Source organism: Ammospiza nelsoni, chromosome 1 (assembly GCF_027579445.1).
Source record: "Ammospiza nelsoni isolate bAmmNel1 chromosome 1, bAmmNel1.pri, whole genome shotgun sequence".
Taxonomy (NCBI): Eukaryota; Metazoa; Chordata; class Aves; order Passeriformes; family Passerellidae; genus Ammospiza; species Ammospiza nelsoni.
Genome location: NC_080633.1, coordinates 99642197 through 99668684, shown reverse-complemented (window position 1 = coordinate 99668684; position 26488 = coordinate 99642197). Strand labels below are relative to the sequence as shown.

General features: G+C 39.5%; 1 long non-coding RNA gene across 1 annotated transcript in view; it reads right to left on the bottom strand.

The window, feature by feature from the left end:
* The window catches only part of LOC132076103 (uncharacterized), a 772278-nt gene extending 760131 nt beyond the window's left edge, over nucleotides 1–12147 (bottom strand). The window contains exon 1 of the long non-coding RNA XR_009418873.1: nucleotides 12019–12147. This is a non-coding gene — a long non-coding RNA (uncharacterized LOC132076103). The remainder of the gene's footprint in view (nucleotides 1–12018) is intronic.
* Between the last annotated feature and the right edge of the window lie 14341 nt (nucleotides 12148–26488).

Genomic DNA, 26488 nt, shown 5'->3' with positions numbered 1-26488 from the left:
TAGGGATGAGACCTGGGTAGATGCTGAAATAATAAAAATCATCCCAGTAATGGTGAGGCTTTTTTCAGATTTTTAATGTTTCCACGTGCATTCAGTGGGGAATTTCTGTTATTCAGGGTTACAATGCAGATGCTAATAGACTTTAATTATTTAAAATAAAACAAAACCATGACCAAATTAATAGGAAGATTTAAGAAAGATTTTTTATTTTATATTTTCTTTCGTTTTCTAGTTTTCCTTTGGTTTTTTTTTTGCTTGTTTTTTTGTTGTTTTTTTCTGTTTTAGGAAGCTAGTCAGTTTGATGTTAAAAACATATATTTGTTAAGCTGGTTCTGTGGCATTAATTTATCCTTTTTACATGGAAAACATACATTCACCAAGTCACCTCCCAACAGTATATTTAAAAGCATTGTTATTTGTAGTAGCTATTATTTTAAGTAGATAACATATTTCCATATATATTTTATTTGACAAGGAGGGGAAAAAACGATGCAAGGATAAAAATACTATTTCATGGTAACTTCTCATTGTTATTTATTGCAAGAAGCTGCATTCTTTATTCATCCCATCTATTTCTATCCTATCTATGGCTTATCTATACCTATCTGTACTTGCTCAGTTACATAGATTTGCTTTTCTCAGTTTGACCCCAGGTGCATATGTGTGTAGTAGTTCATTCCTACATTGATACATCCACATATAATTATGAATTAACATGTCTTCATCTTATTTGCTCAGTTTCTAACCCAACTTGTCTGCTGCTATCACACTCCATAATTTTTTATATCCAGTCACTTTTTTCTCTTGTCTGATTCATCAGGGTATTGGACCATAGTGAAATTATTGCCTTAATTTTTTTATTGGAAATTTTGAGAGAAATCACTGATGTCTTTGTATAAATTCTCAAAATAAAATGTATGGAATATCAGCTAAATCTTTTATCAATATCATTGGTTTTAAAAAGCCCCACATTTTTAATAATGGAGTTCTTTTATCTGCCAACTGCATCGGAATTCTTTGTCACTGAGACAATATTTTATACAGAACTACTTGTTTGGTGATTTTTTGGGTACAGTCAAAGCTTAGGCATTTTTTACTTTGGATAACAAGCACAAATTAGGAAAAAAGAACAGAGAGAAGACAGCTGGACACATTTTCTGTTCTTGTTCTATTTTTCTCACAATGTATTTAGGAGAAATGATTAGGTCCTGCAACATTCTTTCTTCTCTTGCTGTGATAAAGAGGACCCTCAGACAGCAGACTGCAGATATACTTTCAAAATTTGTCTCTAAATGAATCAGTTGAGAGAGGTGAAAAAAAATTTGACTTATTATTAGTTATTTTTATAGTTGAAGAATAAAGTGTGCTATGAGTAATTTTCTTATTAAGAAGAGTCTTGGAGCCTGACATAGTTACTGGAGGGATGTTTGCATTGTCAGGAAACATAGAAGACAGGCCCATTTTTGAGGCTGAATTAGTGTTTTATCTTTATCAAAAGAAATACAGGACAGAAGAAGTGAGCCAGTATCAATTGCTAAAGTATCTCCTGCCAGACTGCTATAAGTAACTGTAAATTGGATAAATAAATGAACATACAAAGGAATTGCTTTCAAAAGCCTGCATTAATTGTAAATAAATACATTTTTTCAACCGAGCAGTAATTATATATTTGCTCTACTCAGTGTCTCAGACTTTTTCCACTGCACTCATCCTTGCAGAGCTGGAACTTTACCTGCAGAAGTGCATGGTTTTCCTCATGCTTTTTAAAAGATATGCTTTTACTCATACAGATGAGTTTCCCTATTTTATAAACCCAATACCATTTTTTTTCTCTTATATATTTAGATCTGTCAAAGCTGTTCTTCCATAACATTAAAGAAATAATGTTTTGCTGCATTATATAATGATGGTTCAGTTAGCAGGAAAAAATTCTGTTGAAGGAAAAACTGTTTTCTGTAAGTAAAACCCTTCAATTCAAAGCAGGGATGTCTTTACTTAAAACAATCTGTTTGTGGTCTTGCACTGATTTAGAAGATGTAGCTTAATCTTTTTCACAGAATCATAGAATCTTACAATGGTTTGGGTGGGAAGGGACCTTAAAATCATCTAGTTCGAATTCCAATCCCCACCATGCATAGGGAAACCTTCCACTACACCAGCTTGCTCAAAACCCCACCCAGCCTGACCTTGAACACTTCCAAGGATGGCGCCTCCATAACTTCTCTGGGCAACCCGTTCCAGTGCCACACTACACACACAGTACTGAATTTCTTCCTAATATCTAGGCTAAATCTGCCATCTTTCAGTTTAAAGCCATACCCCCATGTCCTAACACTACATGCTCTTATAAAACTCCTCTCAGATTGCTTGCAGGCTCCTTTCAGGAATTGGAAGGATAAAGGGTAAAAAGAAGGCCGTGCAGCAGTCTCTTCTCAGTCAGTAAGCCAAACTATCTCAGCCTGTCTTCATGGAAGGTGTGCTCCAGCCCTGTGATCAGCTTCATGGTCCTTATCTGGACTTGTTCCAACAGGTCCATGTCCTTCCTGCGCTGGGGAGCCCAGAGCTGGACGCAGCATTCCAGGTGCAATCTCATGAGGCCAGAGCAGGGGGGCAGAATCCCCTCCCTTCCCCTGCTGTCCCCACTGACTTGGATGCGGCCCAGAACATGACTGGCATTCTGGGCTGCAAGTGCACATTGCTGGGTCATGCTGAGCTCCTCATCAGCCAACACCCTCAAGTCCTTCTCCTCAGGGCTGCCATCAAGTCATTCTCCTCCCAGTCTCTATCTGGGTTTGAGATTACCCTATTCCATGTGTAGGACCTTGCACTCAACCTTGTTGAACCTCATGAATTTCTCATATACCACTTCAAGTCTGCCAAAGTCCCTTTGGATGACATCCCTTACTCCAGCATGTCAAACTCAGTTTGGTGTCAGTGACAAACTTGCTGAGGGTGCACTCTATGGCACTGTTCATGTCACTGACAAACATGTTAAACAGTGCTGGTCCCAATACTTAGAAACAATTGTTTGAATGACCTTTACTGGTGATTAGATATCTTTTTAATATACTTTCTTTCGTTTTGGCAGAAATTAAGCTCTCTGAGGACTGGTGGTGTGCTACACTCTGAATTAACTGACAAAATGCAGTAATTTTTCCCTTCTGCTTAATTGTATTGTGGAAGCAATCAGTCATGCAGCAAAAGCAATTACATTTTTGTTTTTATTCTATTTTCTTACTATTTTTGTTAATATCAAAGTGCATACTGTGTTTGAAAAGATGCTGTCTCTCCAACATGCTGTCTCTCTGAGAGCAAGGAAGCAAAACAAATCCAACAGTAATGAAATAATTCTTAGTTTTGTGGTAGGGTATGGGGTATAAGAAAGACATGCATATGCACAAATATCTCATGAAAATACTTTCTCAAGGCACATTTAATAGATTTTGTCTAAAATAAAAATTAGAAAGATGTGTCTGCCCTCTGCAGAAAATTGCATCTGTTCAACAAACCCAAAACCACCTGAATGTCAGAAATACTCAGCTGAGACATTTTATTCACATCTGCTGATAATAATGCCCCATGGGCATTCAGAAGCCTCATGCCACTACTCTCAGTAGGTTTGGTTCATTAGCAAAGATTTTTCCCCCTGATGCACTTTTGGCCAACATGTAACATGACTATTTTTTTACTGTACTGAGTTTTCATCTCCCAGGGAGAAAATGTATCTGTTTGCTAAAAGTTGAAACTATTATGGAAAAAAAGTACAGTGATTTTGTAACTCAAATATTTTACATAGGAAACAACCTACTTCTCAGGCAACTTTATTGGTAACATTGGCAAACATCCAGTGCTACAGAGTACAATACCAACCAAATAACGAACCAGTAGGCTGGGGTTCCTGTCTCAACTAATCCATTATATGAGTAGGTAGTGTGGAAAAACTATGATTTTGGAAAACATTTTTCTTTCCCTTTTAAGAATAATGAAGAGGATTGTTTTTCCATTGATTTGTAACACAGAAAAAGGCCCTAGTCCACTGGATTAAATTCATCACAACTGAGCTTGATCTAAGAGGTCTTTTCCAACCTAAATGGAACAAGCAGTTGTGAAATTGCACTTAGTAGTATGAAAAGGAGATAAACTTCAATCATGGAAATCTTATTAGTAATAACTAATTACTAATAAGATTTCATACACCATATTCATACACCATAACTCTCAATGTACAAGAAGAACAATACATCTGTTGATGTCTCATTATACTGTTCATCAAATTATAAATATAATATATTTTCTCATATTTTGTATATAGTATTTTAAAAGATCTGTAATACATTATTTTTGTGGGCTTGTTTAGAAGAGCTTTGAATATATTTACCAAACAGTTCATTTAACAGATTTTACAGGTTTTCAGAATAAGATATTGAACTTTTTTTTTCAATATTCCTCCATCCTTATTATGTAAAATATTGCACATCTTAACAGCATTGATTTTTTTTCCCCTTTACTGGAATACTTTGGAGTTCAAATTAATATTAAGTAACTTTCTTTAAAGTTCTTTTTCTTGACTCTTGAGCTTAATAGGCTGAAATTGAATTTAATGGAGCAGAGAGGAGAGTGAGTGGGCAGGGAGAGCACAACCACAGTGGGTTTGGGGTGTGGAGTGCTGCAGATTGCAGCAGGACTCTCATTCTGGGACCTGGATTTCTCCTTCCATGCTCAGTGCAGAGAACTGCAAGATAATTTATTTTCTAGGTACAGCACCTCCTCCCACTCCATCTCCAGCAGCCTTCATGTCTTTCTCTCCCATAGTCTCACTCCTCCATCTGAATGGAACTGTTGAAGTGTTTTTTTTTTCTCTGCCCTTAACTGTGTTACCCCACAGGTGTTACTGCCATCGTTGCTGATGGGCTTGGCCTTGTCCAGTGGTGGATCCAGCTGGCATTGGCTCTGTCTGTCTTTAGGGAAGCTTCTAGCAGAACTCCCATGGAAGACACCACTGTAGTAGCACCCCACTGCCATTAACAAAACCTTGCCATGCAAACTCAATACAGACACTTTTAACAAAAGTCATTTTAACTACCTGTTTCCTTCAAAAGCTAGGAAAAAGACCTGCTTGTAAGGCCACATTTTCTCTTTCCCCATGCTGCTGTGCTGCAGTTTTGATCTGCCCAAGCAGCCCCAGAGCCCCACTGTGCTAGAGAACCTGGGGCTGCTGTGGGTTCTGCAAGTCCAGCCTATTCCAGGGTCTTCCCACCCCAGGGGCCCGGCCTGGGCTGGAGTGTGGTCATCACCAGCAGCTGACAGACATCTGAGTCCCTGGGCAGAACATATGCAAGATAGATTTCAAAGCAGAAACTAGTGCCTGAAACAGAATACGGAAGACTTTTAGTTTTGATACTAACCATTTTCTGGGAATACTCTGCTGTATATTATAAGTAAGGAAGTAAATTGCTACAGCAATTAAGTACTCTTCCTGCTGTAATGGCAGGAGTGTGAACCTGGAAACAAATCTGTTCTGAATCCATCCAAGGGTTACAGAAATCATGAAAATCTCAGGTACTTGAGGCAGTGCTAAGGAGTGATAACTGTATCCTTCATTGAAATGGCTTCTATTTAGCCCCATCATTTGGAAATGATGAAAAAGGGGAAATGAAAGGTAAAAGATGAATGTATCTACACAGAATGGTGAGAGTACGCATGAAAGATGATCCTCCACAGCATACCAAATATAGCTCTAAAGATCCAGGAGTTAATGAGAGTGTCACTGGTGGTTAATGCAGTGCTCTGCGTGGGATATGAATGAGGCCATACCTTCCCATGGTAGGGAAAGTGCAATTTCAAATTGTCTCTGATACCAACATGCAACAATTGTGAGCAAATATTGAACTCATAATGGCAATTACTGCATTTTAATTACTGAATAAATTATGTTGCATATAATAGACAGTAAATTGCAAACATTTTGCAACTTTTTAAATGCTAAAAAACTGCTATCTACTAAGAGTAAAAGAATCCTGTTTTCTCAAAACCATGAAAAAATAATGAAAACCATTACTTTCCTGAAGCTGATAATTTTATTTGAAACATGAAACAAGATAATTGGAAAAAAAATCACGATAGACACACTTCCCTCCTGCTTATCTTCCTTTTCTTCAACTCCTAGCTCAGATAGTTGCAACAGTAGGGAAATTAGGATTACATCATCTGTTCTGTGCAGAATACTAGAAGTATGAGTTGCATTGCTGAATAGTCAGATTTTTTTCTACTAGAATGCCCATTCTATAGTTTGAGCTAATACACTATCCTGAAAATTTAATATCTTTGCAATCATTTTAATATAGAACAGAACAAAGCTGTGCTGAAAGATGCTTACATTTAAATAAATTAGAACAAACTAGCAAAATGCAGAGGTTGAGATACACGGTGAATTGTGCACATGAGGCAACTTTATCGAAAAAGGGCTCAAAACACGTTTTATCTCCAAGTTCTTGAGAAATGAAAAGAAAATCAGCAATAAAGGGAGCAATAGAGGAAGCTAGCTTTTTCACACAGTAAGCAAACCTTTGTAAGGGTAGATCCACCGCATAATCCTTATTTACTGGAGTCTAAACTCTTGTAGGCAAATGTAAATATTCTGCACAAGAATGTGTGCACAATGCCGATATTCTTTATTCCTTCAGAGCAAGGCCTTTTCAGTATAGCTTATTGTCAATACAAAATAGCTGTCTGTGTAGAGAAAAGAAAAAAACACTTTGTCCACTGTAAACTTAATCTCTTGCTCCTAAATGAAGCTTATTCTAATTTGAAATAAGTTTTTCTTGAGTCTTGGCATCTAAATGTTTTTATTCAATAAATATGTATAAACAAGCTCCTTATTAGAGATTCCACAAAGAGCTTTGATCAGGTCTCTAAATTATGGTTTTAAGAGAACCCTATTTCTTGTGTGTTGGGCAGTTTTCTTATTTCCTACATTTGGTAAAATCTGTAAACAAAAAATTCAGGATTTCATTAAATCACTGTGACATATAGAGATACAGTAAGTAAGTATCCCTACTGAATATACTCAGTTCTGGAATATGCAATGTGTGGCAGTATTTTAAAATTAAGGATTCTCTAATGTTCACTGTGTTTGTTCTGCATGTTGTCAGCGTGATCTAGTGAGAGAGTTTTGGTATTGTGAGGTTTTAGTTAAGTTAGTGGCCATTTTGCAGTATGCAGTGTAAACTTGCAAGTAGGCAAGGCTTGAATGTAGATTCAAAAAAAAGGAGGGTGAGGAGGTGGGGTGGTGTTCTTTAGAGTATTATTACTCAATCATCTAAAAAGGTTGGTATGTCATATTTTGTCATTTGATAATTATTTTGCAATGCTCTTAGCAGATATATTGCTTCCCTAGGTAGTGATTGTCTGAAGATTTCATTACAAACAGGAGCCTTCAGGGAAGAATGTTGCTTAATGAAATTAATCATTATAAGGGTTTACTCTTTAATAAGGTACTTTGCAAGAGATTATTTCTTGATGGAATATATTAGTGCAGATATGCTGTTTTGACAGTCAACACACTATATGAGAGAGAGAGAGAGTAGGAGAAGGAGGGAAGGAGGGAGGGAGGGAAGGTGGAAAACAGGGAGAAAATTAAAAATATCTCTTCACCATACCTTTCTCTGCCCCCCTTGAGATGTACTGGGAATCATTTCACCTCAGTAGACCACATGCTTGTTGATCATATCCTAGATAGAAGATGACTACATGACTGTAAAGAGGGAAGATGTATGCTTGGTACATTTTTGAGCTTATTGTGCCCTTCAGGTGCCAATGCAACCCAGATAATCAGTAGAGAGGCTGGACTTGATACACAGAAATTGGATTTTATCTTCTGTTCACATTTTATCCTTGAGAATTTTTTTTCTCAGAATCAGAGCATCATTGATTCACTTGTCTTTTCAAGGATGTGCAGGATGTTAGCATGTTAAATTCTTTAATTTTTTTTTTAATAGTGCACTATCTATAAAGCTTGAGGCTACGTGCAATTGTGCAGCTTGGAAAACCTTTGTTTCATAAACAACAAAAATGAATCCAAGAGTTCGGATAGTTATAACTGCTTACAGCATCTTAAGACCTACTTCTAGTCAAGCTTCAGATCACACATCTCTGATAGATTTTCCTGAAATCTATTTTGTTTTACTTGAAAATATAGTTTGATTCTTACACAGCATTTTCCTAACTGTGTTGAGCATAAGGTAATGTTTGAAGATTAAAAGGAGGACTATCTTCCATGACCACCAGTAGTATTAAATCAGTAGTGTGTCATGGATTAGCATTTGAGACTTCTATAATTTGAGAATTTCATCCCTATCTTTCTTTGGATTAACTTTCATCAAGACTTTGTATTGTCTCCAGAGTTAGCTCTACAGGAAAGAAAATCAGCACTTTAGTATGAAATCAGAACTGTCTCACAAGTTAAGTCTAAACAACACTGAAAATCATCCAAGGATGATGGGGGAGGATGCAGAAGCACAAGTTTCAATTTTGTGTATGTCCAGTGCCAGGTTAGTTTTCTTCAGGCCACACTGGTAGAGGAAGACATGGCTTCTGCCTCACTGCTGAAGTGCTGAAATATCTGTCTTTCATGATAGACAGTCCTGATAGAAAAGGTATCCTCCCTCTCTTTCCATCCATGCACAGCATCTCTTAGGCATAGATTTTTGTTTATTTTTATTTTTCAGTTCAACCTGTTTTCGGAATTCACAATAAATTACTTTCTGATGCAAAAAAATGCTATATACTCCAGCAAAGGGTGTATTATGGATTTAAAATAAAAAATTAAAAATATTATAAACAGATAAGGCTTATGAAAGGGCATGGAATTTTACTTGGTTTTATTATTTTGAACACAGGTTTAATTCACAGAAATTAGCTAGACATCTATAAGCTTTTTTTTTTTTTCATCAAAGAACACAATCTACAAAAGATAGGAGGAAAAAGCAATTATTTTTGTAAGCACAAACTATCAGATTTGCTAATTTGGACACTAGCTTCACTCTGAAGCTTAGCCAGCCTTTTATAATTTAACAAGTAGCCCTGATAATCTGCTGCATTGTGCACAATCATTTACCATTTCTAATTAAAACTGACAACCCCCCTGAAACTTCCCCTAGACAAATGTGGCAAGTTTAGAATAGCTTCAATTGGTTTAACTCTTTGGGACTGTATTTTTACTTACTTAGGGTCCTTTTAGAAAAGAAGCAACAATATATGGAATGCTCTAGCATTCCATAAAAATGCCCAGAAAATAGATTTCTTGTGATGATGCGTAGAGTACCTGCAGAACCTTTACCATATGAAAAAAACATAGTGAAAGCACCATTTTCCCTCTAGACATGTTAAAGATACTTTGTTCTTATTTGGAAGCAGAGTCTCTGAGAAAAATATTGTGTCATACACAATGTGATCACTGCTGCTGCCTGGATGGCTGCTTGTCTGTTAAACTCCAAAACTCCTACTGCAAAATCCGGTGTGTGTGCTTGGGCTCTTATAAATGACCTACTTAATCTTGATAGAGGCAGCACTGGACCACCTCATACAAAGGTAACATTTCATGCCTTCCCTCCTGCAACGAGACGGTGTCCTTGTGGTTCAATAAAGGAGTGACTGGAGGGTGACGTACAACAATTTGTGCATTAGGAAGCCAGAATCCTTCAAGGGTTTTTTTTGCTTAACACTGAATTGTTACAGTTCTCTCTTCTGTACCTAACTGTCCTTAAAGCTTGTTAATTCAACATGTAAATAGAAAATAGTTTGCTCTACTTCTGTGAAAATAATACAGGCCTTAATGACTAATTTTTTTTTAATTTTTTTTTTTTTTAATAGAGCAGATGAGATAGTGGGGAAAACATTGCTGATTTATATATGAGCTGTGTACGGTCATGTAAGAGCGTGTGCATTTTGCATATTTCAGGAGATGGATTTTTGCCTGCAGCAATGCAGTCCATTTCTGGAATGTCCAGAGTAAATTCCCGAGACCACACGTGGGGGAAGGGAGACAGAGAGGCAGGAACAAAGTGATACCAAAATGCAGATCTGATGCTCCCCATGTATTAGGGGACTTCTGGAAATCGATGTTGTTAACATGTTGGCAGAGTACTGAAGTAGCTGTTGTAGAGGTATTTCATTCTGGAAGGAAAGTGCATTTTTTATTGATAGTGGGCCTCTTTTGCTGTGTGAATACAAGACAGATGATGCTGAAAGTCAAGTCTTGGCAAAGAGATCCAGCAAGTGTTGTAATAGACATACAATGCACATATTCAGTAATCATCTTGTTTATGGTAAAAAGAGAACTGTGTTCTTTGAATGCATGTCTTGCAGGCAGACAAATCAAAAGATTGGTTCCAATACAGGATTTTGCTTTCCAAACTTTAAAGAAAGTACAAAAGAGGATTGGCCAGAATGCTTGTGGCTTTTGAAAAGATTTATTTTTCTGTCTAGCACTTGTGCCTTTGCATGTGGCAGTGAGGTCCAGGGAGAGAGTAGTTTCCTTGAGAACTTGATGAAAGAGACATTGGTTCAGAGAGAAGACGACGGAGATCTACATAAACGTTCTGAGATTTACAGAGAAGAAAATCACAAATATATAAGAAAAGAAAAAACAGACTACTTTCTGTGTCTTCCTTTTCTGTCCCAATGTTGGTGTGTTTTGTTTTCTGTTACAGATGAGTGCGGGAATTTTGAAGAAAAATCTCCATTATAATTTCGATTTATTACTTAAATTTGAAACCAATTTTTTTGTAAGTTCTTTGTGAAAAGAGGGAAGACATAAAAGTCCATCAAAAGTTATAGGCTCTTTCCTAGTGCAATAAAATGAGTCTCTTTTTTTATACCTGTTATTTATTTAGACTGAGTAATGTACCTGACCTAGCCTATGCTTCCTTGTTTCTGTCTTTGTTGATGAGACAGATGAACAACATTTATTTCCTTGTTTCCCTCTCCTTCTCGCTCTCTTCTCAACTACTTGAATTCATGTACAGCATATTTTGGCTTCATGTATCTTCTTGCATGATGAAGCATCTGCCTGTGGTGCTGAAGCTACTGGCAGTGCCTGTGTTTGCCCCAGAGCACATTACAGATGGTAGTGTCATTGCAGATAATGATAGCCTAATATACTCAGGGTAGCAACAGGGGACAGATGCTGCTTTTGTTCAGGCTTCAGTGGCAGATCCACCCTGTAGACTGTGGCAGAGGGGAGAAAACGCCTCCCAAAAACAAGCAGAGATGGCAATTTAGGTAAAGGCCACTGGGTGGGGCAAAAGTGCGCATCATTAAAAACAGAAAAAAAAAAAACCCAACAAAACACCCTTGGATGATTTGTTGGAAACAGCAGTGCAATCAAAACATTAATTTCTTGCCAGTAGATTCTCAGATATGCAAAATATCAGTTTCTACTTATGAAAAGTTACACATTCTTCATTACTTTTATTACTTCCATGATAATTTACATCAGATTACGCAGAGGACCATTTCAAGGCATTTTGTCTCTCAGGATATGGATGTGAGTAAATCGCACCCTATAATCTTCCATCATCCCCAGTGCTTTTTCCAGGGAGGATTTACACTCACACATAAAATAAACATTTAAACCCCTATTGTTGAATGGCAAAGGCCTTTTCTTCAGGAGAATAGAAGCATCTAAAGTACATGCTGTTTATTTTTTGCCTTTGTGCAGCATAATCAGATGAATAAAGCCTTATCAGATAATAATGTTAAGTAGGATTTTAGCACTATTTTTCACTGAGTGTAGTATTTAAACAAATTGCATTTTTCCTATTTCTCAGTTTAGTAGCTTGAGATAATTTTAAAAAATTACAAATTTTCAATGATTAACATGATTTTAGCACAAACCAGCATTTTTTCCTCTTGCAGTTAGTAACACTAATGAGGGAATAGGACTCAGGTTATCCATCTCATCAGTCATCCATGTTCAGCCAGTGTACCAGAAACACAGGAGAGAAGCCAGTAGCTGACTGGAAAAAAAAAAAAAAAAAAAAAAAAAAAAAAAAAAAAAAAAAAAAAAAAAAAAAAAAAAAAAAAAAAAAAAAAAAAAAAAAAAAAAAAAAAAAAAAAAAAAAAAAAAAAAAAGAAAAAATCAGTGTGTATGAAATTACCTTGAAGAGGTTTCTTCCCATAGCATTGCTATCCTTTTCATATTTCTGTGGGAAGGAAAACTGTTGGCTTGACTTCAGCAAGCCCCTAAAATGGAAGACATAAGGAAGAATGGAGCAAGTATTACAGGCTTTTCTAAGAATTTTTTTCCCAGATGTGTTCCTGAAGAGTGATCAGAAAATGAAAAACAAAATAATCCCCCTTGCCTTTGTAACACTACCATAATTTTCTAAATTAGCCAAAAGATCTGTTCTGAATGTAGATGTTGATGAAGCATCTCCAAGATAGAATACTGCCCTTTCTGTTTCGAGAAGACCATAAATTTTTTTAATCCTGTTCATCTTCCTGCATTTTCATGGTTGTATCCATCTATAACTCCAGAAGATCTCTCACATTTATGAACTCGGTAACTGTTATCACTTGTGTCATAGGGTCAGTGGACAGGACAGTACCAATTTCTGCAGGGAGAAAAGAACACCATCTCTTTTTTTAGCAAAAAGACTGAAGCAAGGTGATAAAAGCCATTATATTTCCTCAGTCATTTAACATAGTGGCTGGCACCAGTTTTCGTTGACTTCACATCTTTCTGCAAACATTCCGATTAGAGCTACTTCCTGTGAGTAAAGCAGCCATCTGCTGGGGCTGCAAGTCCTTCTGCCCCTGGAGAGGACTGTTTCACCTGCTTCTTTTTAGAGTAGCTGACTGCCTGGACTTATTTCTACTTGCAGTGCTTGGCCTACAAACAAACTGCTGATTTCAGCCCATTCCCTGTTCATCAGGCATACCAATCAGCAAAAACCATTAGAACAGATGTTACTATCTTTAAGTGGCTTTAAGAGAGAAGACACTGAAGAGCTGAACTACCTTGCAGAAATTTCCAGATGTGAAAGGGTCTAATGCACATCACTTTCTTGAGGTTCCTAGCCTGTGTATAAATGAATTTTATTGTCTGCTCTTGCCAGCTTTGCATTTTTAAAAAAATTAAAAAATAACTTGAGGGAAAGCAAGCATAGTAACAGATAACAGTACTCAAACTGTTTGGACTGTTTCAGGGGATATCAACAGGGCAAACAAAAAAACCTCTGCTAATGTCTCAAAATACTGTTTAATTGTCTTGTCATGGTTGTGCTAAACATAGAAACAGAAAAATTAATGTCAACAAGTTATGTAGTTTTGCAGAAAGGGCATTTACTGAAATGTGAAGACACTACGTCTGGCTTGCTAAGTAAGTGTATAAATAAATAAACCTGGATATTGGATATCGAACTCATAACTTCTGTCTTGTAACAACAAGATCATCTCTCTACTCTGCTTTGCACTGCAAAGCTTAGATAGTAATGTTTTTTAATAATGTCATTACTGATAGTACTTATTACTCAAAAGATTACCCAGTGTTGTAGTACAACTCCCAGTCAAACTGTATCTGCTTATACCAGAACTGAATCTGTTTCGTACGGCATTAGAGAATCTGAAGCACTTCAAACATGCAGGCAGCCCTGACCAAATACAAATTAGGAGATTGAAATACAAGTTTTTCTCCAGGTAACTCTCCCTATCCTCCCCAAGAGTAAAAAGCAGTCTTTCAAATTATTTCATTTTGAGGGCTACTATTGGCTTGAGCATCCTCTAACAAGGTCTTCTAAGGTATCTCCTTCCAAGCATTGAAAGGTTATGGCTTACTATTCTTTCAAAAATCAGCCATGATCCCAGTCTAAAGAAGTTATAGCTTTCCAGCCTATGCAGAGAGTACACTGCAGATTTCTATTTATATTTATACCTCCTGAATTTCTATCCTTGTCTTTGACCATAGAGAAACTCCTCTTTTTCATTATTGTGTTGAGAATTAAACGTGGCAATACATTCAATGTGGGTTCCATAGTCAATAAACAATTATCAATAGCAACTTGAAATATTCATTTAGGGCCTAAAGTAAATTTAATAAAAACTGCATAAGAATTAATTAACATAAAACACCCGAATGCAAAATGGATTAAATAAACTAAAATAAAGTTCATGTTTTAATCAGCAAAGCCTTGTTGCTTAACAGCTCCTCCAGGCTTAATGTTCAGCTTAGTTTCTGGATCACACTCTTTTAAATTGCTCCACAGAGACATAAATCTGACTGCAGCTACTGTATACTCTTGTGAGAGTGAGTACATGTGTATATTTCTGAGTGAGAATGTGAAATATAGTGTGCTGATGCATTGCATGTGAATTAGTCCTTTCTGTATTAGGGAAAATACATTGCAGTACTACTCTTAAAGAACACTGCCAAATATTTTAAGCTTTCTTTTGTTTCGGGACATACCAGATAAATTTAAGAATAACATTGGACTCAATTATATAGTATGAAAGCAGAATAATGTTATTGACTTCATTGGAATTTTCCAGAATAGACACCAACATGTTTGAAATCTTACATTAGCACAAAGTTCCCTCCTTTGGCATGCCTTCACAGCAGTATTTCTCTTTCTTGAGGCAAAATAAAAAAAAAAAAAAAAAAACAAACATTTCACAATCTGTTAATCCATAGATCTAGGACACATGTGTTTCAAAATAATGTCCAAACTTACACTTAAAGCCATGCAACTAGACAAGTTGTCTGGATTATGTCACGTGTTAGCCTGCTCTGATCCACTCTGGCTCATCATGCAATCCTCTGAATATGAATGAAAATGCAGCCTGAGATATGTTTTCGTCCTATGCTTATTTATTAAGGCCAAAACTTGACCACATCACGCTCTAAACAATAAGGCTATTGTTGCTTGACAACATTGAGCAACAAAGCAACCAATACACTAGCCAGAGATTTCTTGGATCTAAAGCAAGTGGGAACTCCCAGCAGATGCCCACTGGCCCTCCTGGGACCCTGCTCTCACTTCTGGGAACATGAAGAGAGAAATGTTTCGTACTATTAGCTGCGACACTGGGTCCAGGATGTATCAGACAAGTATTCTTTTTGTATGCTCAAAGACATGTCTAAATTTTCCTGACAAACATAAAAAACCTGTAAGTTTTGTTAATAACTACATGGAAATTAACTTGCATGGTCCTAGCTTATATGTTTTTTAATAATTTACTCCATCATCCAGTGTGTATTCTGCTAAGGACTTCTAGCTTATAAATTATCAAAGATTTTTTTCCCTAAATTTCTCCATCTGTAAATCATAACAATGTTATTCTGTATTGCAAAGCTTGTGAAATAAAAGTATCAGGAAGTACTTTCTGAGCCTCAGGTAGAAAGTTTCACACAAGTGGAAAGCATCTTTTTTATTTTCTGAAGTCTATAAATGAATCTGCAGCTCAGAGCAGACTTGTGAAAAGCAATTCTTTGTGGCAAAATAGTTCACATGGTCCTACATAAGACAAGCAAGTTCTTTTGAGAAAGTTGTGTTCTTCAAGTACAGCTAATTGAATTTTAGAAATTTTTATGTGGGAGGAATTACTGAAAGAAATCCTGTTAATATTCATCATTAACATTAAACACAGCTTGTTGGGGTTTTTAAAGCAGTACTGATTTTCAAGTGTCTTGCTAAATGACTAAAGATCACTATTAAAGAGAGTCCCCTCTGACAGGCCCATGGCCACTCTATCTCAAAAAGAACACTTGTGGAAAAAAAGGATAGTCATCCTTTCACTATTTAGATGACTTAGAGAGTCACTGTATGAAAGTTCTAGGGTTAATCACAAATTCAATAGAAAATGTTTTTAAGGGTGAAATACTGCAACGTGTTGGACAGCCCAGAAAGGACAAGCCCTCAGGTACACTCTTGATTTAAAACAAACTTGTTAAAATGCGAAGTTTTGATGTTTCTATGTTGGAATTCTTTCTCTGGAATAAAAGACTGCATCCATATCTCACTCCTTTAGACCCACAGAGTTAAACTGATTTGATTTTGATGATGTGAAGAAAGTTGCTCAGTCTTCTTCAGATATTACTTCCTAAAACTTTTCTTTGGTAAAACTTTTAGAACTTTTTAAAAAAAGTTTTAAAAATGAGACCTAAATGGTTGCCAAATGGGTCTAAAGGCATCACAAACCAGAGGAAGATCATGAACTTCTAAAGTAACTATTGAAACAGAGCTGGAGTTTCCCTGCTGCAGAGGGTTCACCCTGCCTGAATGCTGGAAACCCAGCAAAGCTTCTCTATCAGTCCCCTTTCTAAGTGGAGCTGGGGAAAGAACTGTAACTGAGGGCTTATAGATTGAGATAAGAACTAGGAAAAATCACTCACCAAACACCATCATGGGCAAAACAGACCTGAATTAGAGATGTTAATTGAATTTATTACTAACAAAATCAGAGCAGGAGAATGAGAAGTAAAATAAGACCTAAAACCCACCCTTCTCCTATTGTATTTGGATTGCCCCCAGATGGAGGAAGGAAGGAACGATGAATCTGACTCCATGTTCTCAGAAGGCTAATTTATTATTTTATGATACTATATTATATTAAAGAATACTAAACTAAAATATACTAATGAATACAGAAAGGATACTCACAGAAGGCTAAAAAGGTAATAATGAAAACTTGTGACTCTTTCCAGAGCATCGACACAGCTTGACCCTGATTGGCCATTGAGTCAGAACAATTCACATGAAACCAATGAAACCACCACCTTTTGCTAAACAATCTCCAAACACATTCCAAAGGAGCAAAATACAGGAGAAGCAAATCAGACAATTATTGTTTTCCTTTTCTCTGAGGCTTCTCAGCTTCCTAGGAGAAAAATCCTGGGCGAAGGGATTTTTCAGAAAATGTGAATGTGACATTCTCGCATCCCACCTTTCTTCCCATCTCTCCCTCCTCCCCCAAGAAGTGCATGGAGACAGGGAATAAGGGTCATAGTCACTTCATGACACGTGGTTTCTGCCTCAGCTCAGGGAGAGGAATCTTTCTGCTGCTCCAGCGTGGGGTCCCTCCCGTGGGATATAGTTCTTCATGAATTCCAACATGAATTTATCCTGTGGGCAACCATTCTCCATGAACTGCTGCAATGCAAGTCCATGGGGTGCAGTCCCTCAGACACAGGCTGCTCTGCCCTGGGTCCCCCACAGCGTCACAATTACTACCAGGAAACCTGATCCAGTGTGGGCTCTTCTTTCCATAGGTCTGTGGGTCTCTGCCAGGAGCTTGCTCCAACACAGGTTCAAAGCCTCCCCTCAGGCTTCCAGTGCTCCAGCGTGGCTGTCCTTCAGGGACTGCAGGCAAATCTCTGCATCCTCATAGTCCTCCATGACCTGCAGGGGCTCAGCTGCTATACCATGGTCTGTTCCACAGGCTGCAGAGGAATCTCAGCTCCTGCCCTTCCTTTTCTGCTCACCTTGGTGTCTACAGAGTTGTTCCTTTCACATATTCTTACTCCCCTCTTCTCTGGCCACAGCTATATCTGTGCAATAACTTTTTTTTTTTTTTTTCTTAAATATGTTATCATGGAGGCATTACCACCATTTCTAATTGTCCCTGTCTTGGCCAGTGGCACGTCCATCTTGCAGCCAGCTGGCGTTGTCCCTGCTGGACGTGGAGGAAGCTTCTGGCAGCTTCTCACAGATGCTGCCCTGTATTCCCGCCCCCATTACGAAAACCTGGCCATGCAAATTCACTACACCTGCCTTGTGCCCTGTGATGCAAATCTCTTTTGATGGTACAGTGAAAACTAAGATGAGTAATATTCTACACAAGCTAGTATTTTCTTGGGGAGATTTTAGTGACACTTTTTCTGGGGGGGGCTTGTGTTCCTCTTTTTTGACACTTCTTTTTGTTGCTATTTATCACATAAGCAAGGGTGGTCCTGGTTAATGTGCCCAAGAAATTGTGGCATGGGCTTTAAATCTATTTCAAGGTTGTTTAGATGCACTTTAAAAGGGCAAGAATATCCACCCCGTACCTTGTGCTTTCTCTCCACTGAGTTCAGCTACAGGGCAAGCTGCTGCAAAGAAAGTGTTGCTGCAAATTTGTCAGTAGAATGCCCCCAAATCAACATGAAATAGAGGTCAAAACAAAAGCGAAGGGCAAATCAGTTATTGAGCATTCTCTAAAGAAAACCAAGGCCAGGGTAAATGCAGCTTATGTAAAAAGAGGAGATTCAATAAATTTATGGAGCTAAAATCCTGATTCTCAGGCTCAAGCAAATGAGAGCTGAGTGGAGAATACATTTTATTGGTATCAGTCTTCAGTGCTGTGCCACAGACAACTGACCCCATGGATGACTTGAAACACAGTTCTATTAGTCATTGGATCCTTCAGTTCCTGTGATTCCTTACCTGGGATCTCTGCCCAGAAGAGCATTTTATGTTTTGAAAGATTGTTCATCAGTTATACGAACAACTACCCGGAGTGAAGTAGAGGATCTCTCTAGATAAGAAAAGGAGGCTAATATTAAAAAATATAAAAAGAAATTTGAAACATTAAATGTCTAAATTTAGATGCTCTACAATTTAAAATAGCATGATTTCAGAGGACTTGCATTGTTTGCAGAATTATTTCAACAGACAAACTGCATACTACTCATTCATTTGAGAAGCTGTATGTGCAGACTAGTTAATGCATTTAGATATCTATATTGTATTGCAATTTAACCCTTTTACACTCATTTTACAAAGCCGTGTGTTGATTCAGCATCTACATTAATTCTGAAGTGTAGAGTTATTGATTTAACTTGTAACATCCAAGCAGATCGGTTTGATGCATTTCTTCTTCTAAACTAAGTAAACTGACTTGAAAAGTGACTCTGCATGTTGGTTTCTGATTACATCTCAGAACTACTGGTGATGAACCAAGCAAATAACTAAATTTTTAATTTTCTTACTCTCCTAATTTTCAATGTTTATTTGCATTCCAAAATTTGATAGCAAAGTGTGCAGTGTATTCCCCAGATGTATAGAATCCACTATAAGAACTAAAGGTAGAATGAATGAGGTATTTTTATTTTAAGAAATGAAGTATCATCTACATCTTCATGAGTCTGTAAATCTTACAGTATTGGCATTCTTACTGTCAACAAGCTCACCTAAGTATGAACAGCTTTGCTAGGGACAGAGTTAGGTTCAGGTTTAACAAATCAGTTCAGTGTTTCACATAGTTAAAATTAGTTTTAGAAATCAGGATTGTAGCACACATTTACAGCTGTAATACTGAAATGCTCATTCAATCCAGGCCCAATGCTGAGGTCTTTGTATTCATAGTTTACAATGATTATCGTTATATACCCAGGGAATTAAAAATTCACTGTAGATATTAAATTACTTTATTGTTACATGAATACTTTATTGTTACATGAAAAATAGAGAATCCTTCCTTCCTTCCTTCCTCCCTTCCTTCCTTCCTTCCTTCCTTCCTTCCTTCCGCCACTTCCTTCCTTCCGCCACTTCCTTCCGCCACTTCCTTCCGCCACTTCCTTCCTTCCTTCCTTCCTTCCTTCCTTCCTTCCTTCCTTCCTTCCTTCCTTCCTTCCTTCCTTCCTTCCTTCCTTCCTTCCTTCCTTCCTTCCTTCCTTCCTTCCTTCCTTCCGCCACTTCCTTCCGCCACTTCCTTCCGCCACTTCCTTCCGCCACTTCCTTCCGCCACTTCCTTCCGCCACTTCCTTCCTTCCTTCCGCCACTTCCTTCCGCCACTTCCTTCCGCCACTTCCTTCCGACACTTCCTTCCGACACTTCCTTCCTTCCTTCCTTCCTTCCTTCCTTCCTTCCTTCCTTCCGCCACTTCCTTCCTTCCTTCCGCCACTTCCTTCCTTCCGCCACTTCCTTCCTTCCTTCCTTCCTTCCTTCCTTCCTTCCTTCCTTCCTTCCGCCACTTCCTTCCTTCCTTCCGCCACTTCCTTCCGCCACTTCCTTCCGCCACTTCCTTCCGCCACTTTCTTCCGCCACTTCCTTCCGCCACTTCCTTCCTTCCTTCCGCCACTTCCTTCCTTCCTTCCTTCCTTCCTTCCTTCCTTCCTTCCTTCCTTCCTTCCTTCCTTCCTTCCTTCCTTCCTTCCTTCCTTCCTTCCTTCCTTCCTTCCTTCCGACACTTCCTTCCGACACTTCCTTCCTTCCTTCCGACACTTCCTTCCGACACTTCCTTCCGACACTTCCTTCCTTCCTTCCGCCACTTCCTTCCTTCCTTCCGCCACTTCCTTCCTTCCTTCCTTCCTTCCTTCCTTCCTTCCTTCCTTCCTTCCTTCCTTCCTTCCTTCCGACACTTCCTTCCGACACTTCCTTCCGACACTTCCTTCCGACACTTCCTTCCTTCCGACACTTCCTTCCTTCCTTCCGCCACTTCCTTCCTTCCGCCACTTCCTTCCTTCCTTCCGCCACTTCCTTCCTTCCTTCCGCCACTTCCTTCCTTCCTTCCTTCCTTCCTTCCTTCCTTCCTTCCTTCCGACACTTCCTTCCGACACTTCCTTCCGACACTTCCTTCCGACACTTCCTTCCTTCCTTCCGACACTTCCTTCCGACACTTCCTTCCGACACTTCCTTCCGACACTTCCTTCCGACACTTCCTTCCTTCCTTCCTTCTGCCACTTCCTTCCTTCCGCCACTTCCTTCCTTCCTTCCGCCACTTCCTTCCTTCCTTCCTTCCGCCACTTCCTTCCTTCCGCCACTTTCTTCCTTCCGCCACTTCCTTCCGCCACTTCCTTCCGCCACTTCCTTCCACCACTTCCTTCCTTCCTTCCACCACTTCCTTCCTTCCTTCCTTCCTTCCTTCCTTCCTTCCTTCCTTCCTTCCTTCCTTCCTTCCTTCCTTCCTTCCTTCCTTCCTTCCTTCCTTCCTTCCTTCCTTCCTTCCTTCTTTCTTTCCTTCCTTCCGACACTTCCTTCCGACACTTCCTTCCGACACTTCCTTCCGACACTTCCTTCCGACACTTCCTTCCTTCCGACACTTCCTTCCTTCCTTCCGCCACTTCCTTCCTTCCGCCACTTCCTTCCTTCCTTCCGCCACTTCCTTCCTTCCTTCCTTCCTTCCTTCCTTCCTTCCTTCCTTCCTTCCTTCCGACACTTCCTTCCTTCCTTCCTTCCTTCCTTCCGACACTTCCTTCCTTCCGACACTTCCTTCCTTCCGACACTTCCTTCCGACACTTCCTTCCTTCCTTCCTTCCTTCCTTCCTTCCTTCCTTCCTTCCTTCCTTCCTTCCTTCCTTCCTTCCGCCACTTCCTTCCTTCCGCCACTTCCTTCCTTCCGCCACTTCCTTCCTTCCGCCACTTCCTTCCTTCCTTCCGCCACTTCCTTCCTTCCTTCCTTCCGCCACTTCCTTCCTTCCGCCACTTTCTTCCTTCCGCCACTTCCTTCCTTCCGCCACTTTCTTCCTTCCGCCACTTCCTTCCGCCACTTCCTTCCGCCACTTCCTTCCACCACTTCCTTCCTTCCTTCCACCACTTCCTTCCTTCCTTCCTTCCTTCCTTCCTTCCTTCCTTCCTTCCTTCCACTTCCTTCCTTCCGACACTTCCTTCCTTCCTTCCTTCCTTCCTTCCTTCCTTCCTTCCTTCCTTCCTTCCGACACTTCCTTCCGACACTTCCTTCCGACACTTCCTTCCGACACTTCCTTCCGACACTTCCTTCCTTCCTTCCTTCCGCCACTTCCTTCCGCCACTTCCTTCCGCCACTTCCTTCCGCCACTTCCTTCCGCCACTTCCTTCCTTCCTTCCTTCCGACACTTCCTTCCGACACTTCCTTCCGACACTTCCTTCCTTCCTTCCTTCCTTCCTTCCTTCCTTCCTTCCTTCCTTCCTTCCTTCCTTCCTTCCGCCACTTCTTTCCGCCACTTCCTTCCTTCCTTCCTTCCTTCCTTCCTTCCTTCCTTCCTTCCTTCCTTCCTTCCTTCCTTCCTTCCTTCCGCCACTTCCTTCCTTCCTTCCTTCCGCCACTTCCTTCCTTCCTTCCTTCCGCCACTTCCTTCCTTCCTTCCGCCACTTCCTTCCGCCACTTCCTTCTGCCACTTCCTTCCGCCACTTCCTTCCTTCCTTCCGCCACTTCCTTCCTTCCTTCCTTCCTTCCTTCCTTCCTTCCTTCCTTCCTTCCTTCCTTCCGACACTTCCTTCCTTCCTTCCGACACTTCCTTCCGACACTTCCTTCCGACACTTCCTTCCGACACTTCCTTCCGACACTTCCTTCCTTCCGTCACTTCCGCCACTTCCGCCACTTCCGCCACTTCCTTCTGCCACTTCCTTCCGCCACTTCCTTCCTTCCTTCCTTCCTTCCTTCCTTCCTTCCTTCCTTCCTTCCTTCCTTCCTTCCTTCCTTCCTTCCTTCCTTCCTTCCTTCCTTCCTTCCTTCCTTCTTTCTTTCCTTCCTTCCGACACTTCCTTCCGACACTTCCTTCCGACACTTCCTTCCGACACTTCCTTCCGACACTTCCTTCCTTCCGACACTTCCTTCCTTCCTTCCGCCACTTCCTTCCTTCCGCCACTTCCTTCCTTCCTTCCGCCACTTCCTTCCTTCCTTCCTTCCTTCCTTCCTTCCTTCCTTCCTTCCTTCCTTCCTTCCTTCCTTCCTTCCTTCCTTCCTTCCGACACTTCCTTCCTTCCGACACTTCCTTCCTTCCGCCACTTCCTTCCGCCACTTCCTTCCGACACTTCCTTCCGACACTTCCTTCCTTCCTTCCTTCCTTCCTTCCTTCCTTCCTTCCTTCCGCCACTTCCTTCCGCCACTTCCTTCCGCCACTTCCTTCCGCCACTTCCTTCCGCCACTTCCTTCCTTCCTTCCTTCCTTCCTTCCTTCCTTCCTTCCTTCCTTCCTTCCTTCCTTCCTTCCTTCCTTCCTTCCTTCCTTCCTTCCTTCCTTCCTTCCTTCCTTCCTTCCTTCCTTCTTTCTTTCCTTCCTTCCGACACTTCCTTCCTTCCGACACTTCCTTCCTTCCTTCCGCCACTTCCTTCCGCCACTTCCTTCCACCACTTCCTTCCTTCCTTCCACCACTTCCTTCCTTCCTTCCTTCCTTCCTTCCTTCCTTCCTTCCTTCCTTCCTTCCTTCCGACACTTCCTTCCGACACTTCCTTCCTTCCGACACTTCCTTCCGACACTTCCTTCCGACACTTCCTTCCGACACTTCCTTCCGACACTTCCTTCCGACACTTCCTTCCGACACTTCCTTCCGCCACTTCCTTCCGCCACTTCCTTCCGCCACTTCCTTCCGCCACTTCCTTCCTTCCTTCCTTCCGACACTTCCTTCCGACACTTCCTTCCGACACTTCCTTCCTTCCTTCCTTCCTTCCTTCCTTCCTTCCTTCCTTCCTTCCTTCCTTCCTTCCTTCCTTCCTTCCTTCCTTCCTTCCTTCCTTCCTTCCTTCCTTCCTTCCGCCACTTCTTTCCGCCACTTCCTTCCTTCCTTCCTTCCTTCCTTCCTTCCTTCCTTCCTTCCTTCCTTCCTTCCTTCCGCCACTTCCTTCCGCCACTTCCTTCCGCCACTTCCTTCCGCCACTTCCTTCCGCCACTTCCTTCCGCCACTTCCTTCCTTCCTTCCGCCACTTCCTTCCGCCACTTCCTTCTGCCACTTCCTTCCGCCACTTCCTTCCTTCCTTCCGCCACTTCCTTCCTTCCTTCCTTCCTTCCTTCCTTCCTTCCTTCCTTCCTTCCTTCCTTCCTTCCTTCCTTCCTTCCTTCCTTCCTTCCTTCCTTCCTTCCTTCCTTCCTTCCGCCACTTCCTTCCTTCCGCCACTTCCTTCCTTCCTTCCTTCCTTCCTTCCTTCCTTCCTTCCTTCCTTCCTTCCTTCCTTCCTTCCTTCCTTCCTTCCTTCCTTCCTTCCTTCCTTCCTTCCTTCCTTCCTTCCTTCCTTCCTTCCTTCCGACACTTCCTTCCGACACTTCCTTCCGACACTTCCTTCCGACACTTCCTTCCGACACTTCCTTCCGACACTTCCTTCCTTCCGTCACTTCCGCCACTTCCGCCACTTCCGCCACTTCCTTCTGCCACTTCCTTCCGCCACTTCCTTCCTTCCTTCTGCCACTTCCTTCCTTTCCTTCCTTTCCTTCCTTTTCTTCCTTTCCTTTCTTCCACACAGATTTATTTTGGCTATTTGTATACTGTATTAAGATATTCTTTTATTTCTTCAAGATAGTACTATGTATTTTTACTCAAGGTTTCTTCATTCCACATTACAGGAATATAGATGAGTGATTTAATTGTTTTTATACATTTCATTGTCTGATAGATAACTATGATTTTTGAAAATGTAGAGGACACTGGATATCCAGTTCAATTCCTTCATGCTTCTAAGAAAGTAGTAACCTCCCCAGACATCAGTTCTTTTGCATCATTCTTCTTTTCATTTGAGAATAAATGCTGTTTTGAAACATTTTTTTTAAAGCATTGTAACAAGCAGTAGTGGTATGCCCTTTGCCATAATCTCTTTAATTACAAATCATGCCTGGGACAAAGTGGCTCTGTGTAGCCATGATATTTCTTAAGAATAAATTTAGTTTGTGTGCTCTTTGGGTCCTTTTCTGTATTTACTGCTGCATTTACTGGACATAAAACAACTAGAAAAATACTGTTCATGTTTTTTCAAGGGGGATACTTTTATCAATTGAAAATACCAATTGAAATTAAAAAACTCTAAAAATATTTTCTCTTCCTCCACTTCATACAAATAAGTTTTCTTAATCTCTCTCTATATAAAGATTTCAGGATGTCATAAATGTTATTTGGGTGATCAAAGCTAAATTCAGAATTTAGTTTCAAGAAAAACTCAAAACTCACTCTAAATGCATTTAATTGGGTATGCAAGTTTTCATGGCTTATACTTTATATGTTAAGACTTTTAACAGACTGCAGCATAATTGAACTATGACTTACTCCTGTTCTTCTTTTATAGGTTCATTCTGTAAAGTTATAGCACTCTTTTCATTTAATTTTCTACTTTTTTTTTTTTTTTTTCAAAATCTAAGGACTGCTGTTGGATCAAATAATTGAACTGCCAAGGGCCAAATATATTTGGATGGGAATCTATAGAAAATTTCTTCTACAGTTATTCTGTGAGTGCATTGTGTCTGATGAGAAGGTCAGCCAACCTGTGTATTCCTCAGCTATTCTACAGTGGCAAAATTATAAAGTGACAAATTTTATCAGATTTATTTTGTTACATCAGAGTACTGATATATTTATTAACTAACACTTCATATATCTTGTACTGTAGGGGGTTTTTTTGGGAATTGCCTTTTAGAGTGGAATTTCTCTAAAAATTTGTCATTTGAAACAATATTCAAAAACTTTTGTATACTCTAGGTAAGAGCACAAAATAGTTTGGAGGTTTCTAAGCTGATAAGTAGTTACATCCCTTTTGTAATTGCCTCCTTATATAAAAGTATCCAAATTATACTTTCAGTCTAATCAAACGCAGAACAGTGTTTTACTCTGAACTGAAAATAGCAAAAAGGGGTCCAAAACCACAGTTCAAGCATTTTAAGAAGTGTGTTATCTCAGGGTGACTTAGTCTCACATTATTCTACAGCTTGTTGTGGGGGTTTTGTTACTTACACCTCTTTTGTCTTTTTTCTTTTTTTTTGTTTTTTTACTTGAACAACACTAATATTTCATAAGTTATGGAGTGAAGTCAAATTTTACTGACTGTAAATTAGTATAATAATGAAAATTTCTGGAACGGAAGTGAGATTGTTCTCGGTTTTTTGTGATATGGTTATTTTGTGATATTCAACTCAGTGACATTTTCAAGCTATGCAGCCTGGGGAAGCTGAGGAATATTACTTTATGAAACAATTCATCTTGGGGAGAAATCTGCATACTAATCTTCATTCTATGGCTAATAAAATTCTTTTTGACTCTATAGTGAGAGCTTTGATTAAATAGCAAAGGAACTATCTATATTTATATATATATATACACACATGCACATACACAGATACAAAACCATACGTACAGAATCATAAATATAGATTAGGCAAATCTCAAAATATGATAAATAAAAGGGAAGAAGGATAATGAAAAAAAAAATAACATGACTGTCAGATTTTAGAACTTATGAGGGTACCATTTTGGCTGCCAAGAACTACATTTAAATTCAACAACAGTGAAATGCTTTTATTTAAAGATGTTCATGGTGTGATCCCATCAAAAAGGAAGGTGAAGACTTTAAAAGAGTTTTATAGGAAATTATAAGCATTGTTCTTTTCTTGTCTGTTCAAGTAAAATAGTTAAGAGTAATTTACAAATAGAAAATTATATTAATGTATATTCTATTAAGTATTAGTTAGTTCATGCTTACAAAATGCTTCGAGAATGCACGGCATTACATAATACCAGACTTATTTTTACCATAATATCATGCAACTACTTTAGCTGTTTCCCACTTTCAAAATACATCACTTAAAACTGTTCAGTAATAGATACAGCCTTCCATCCTGG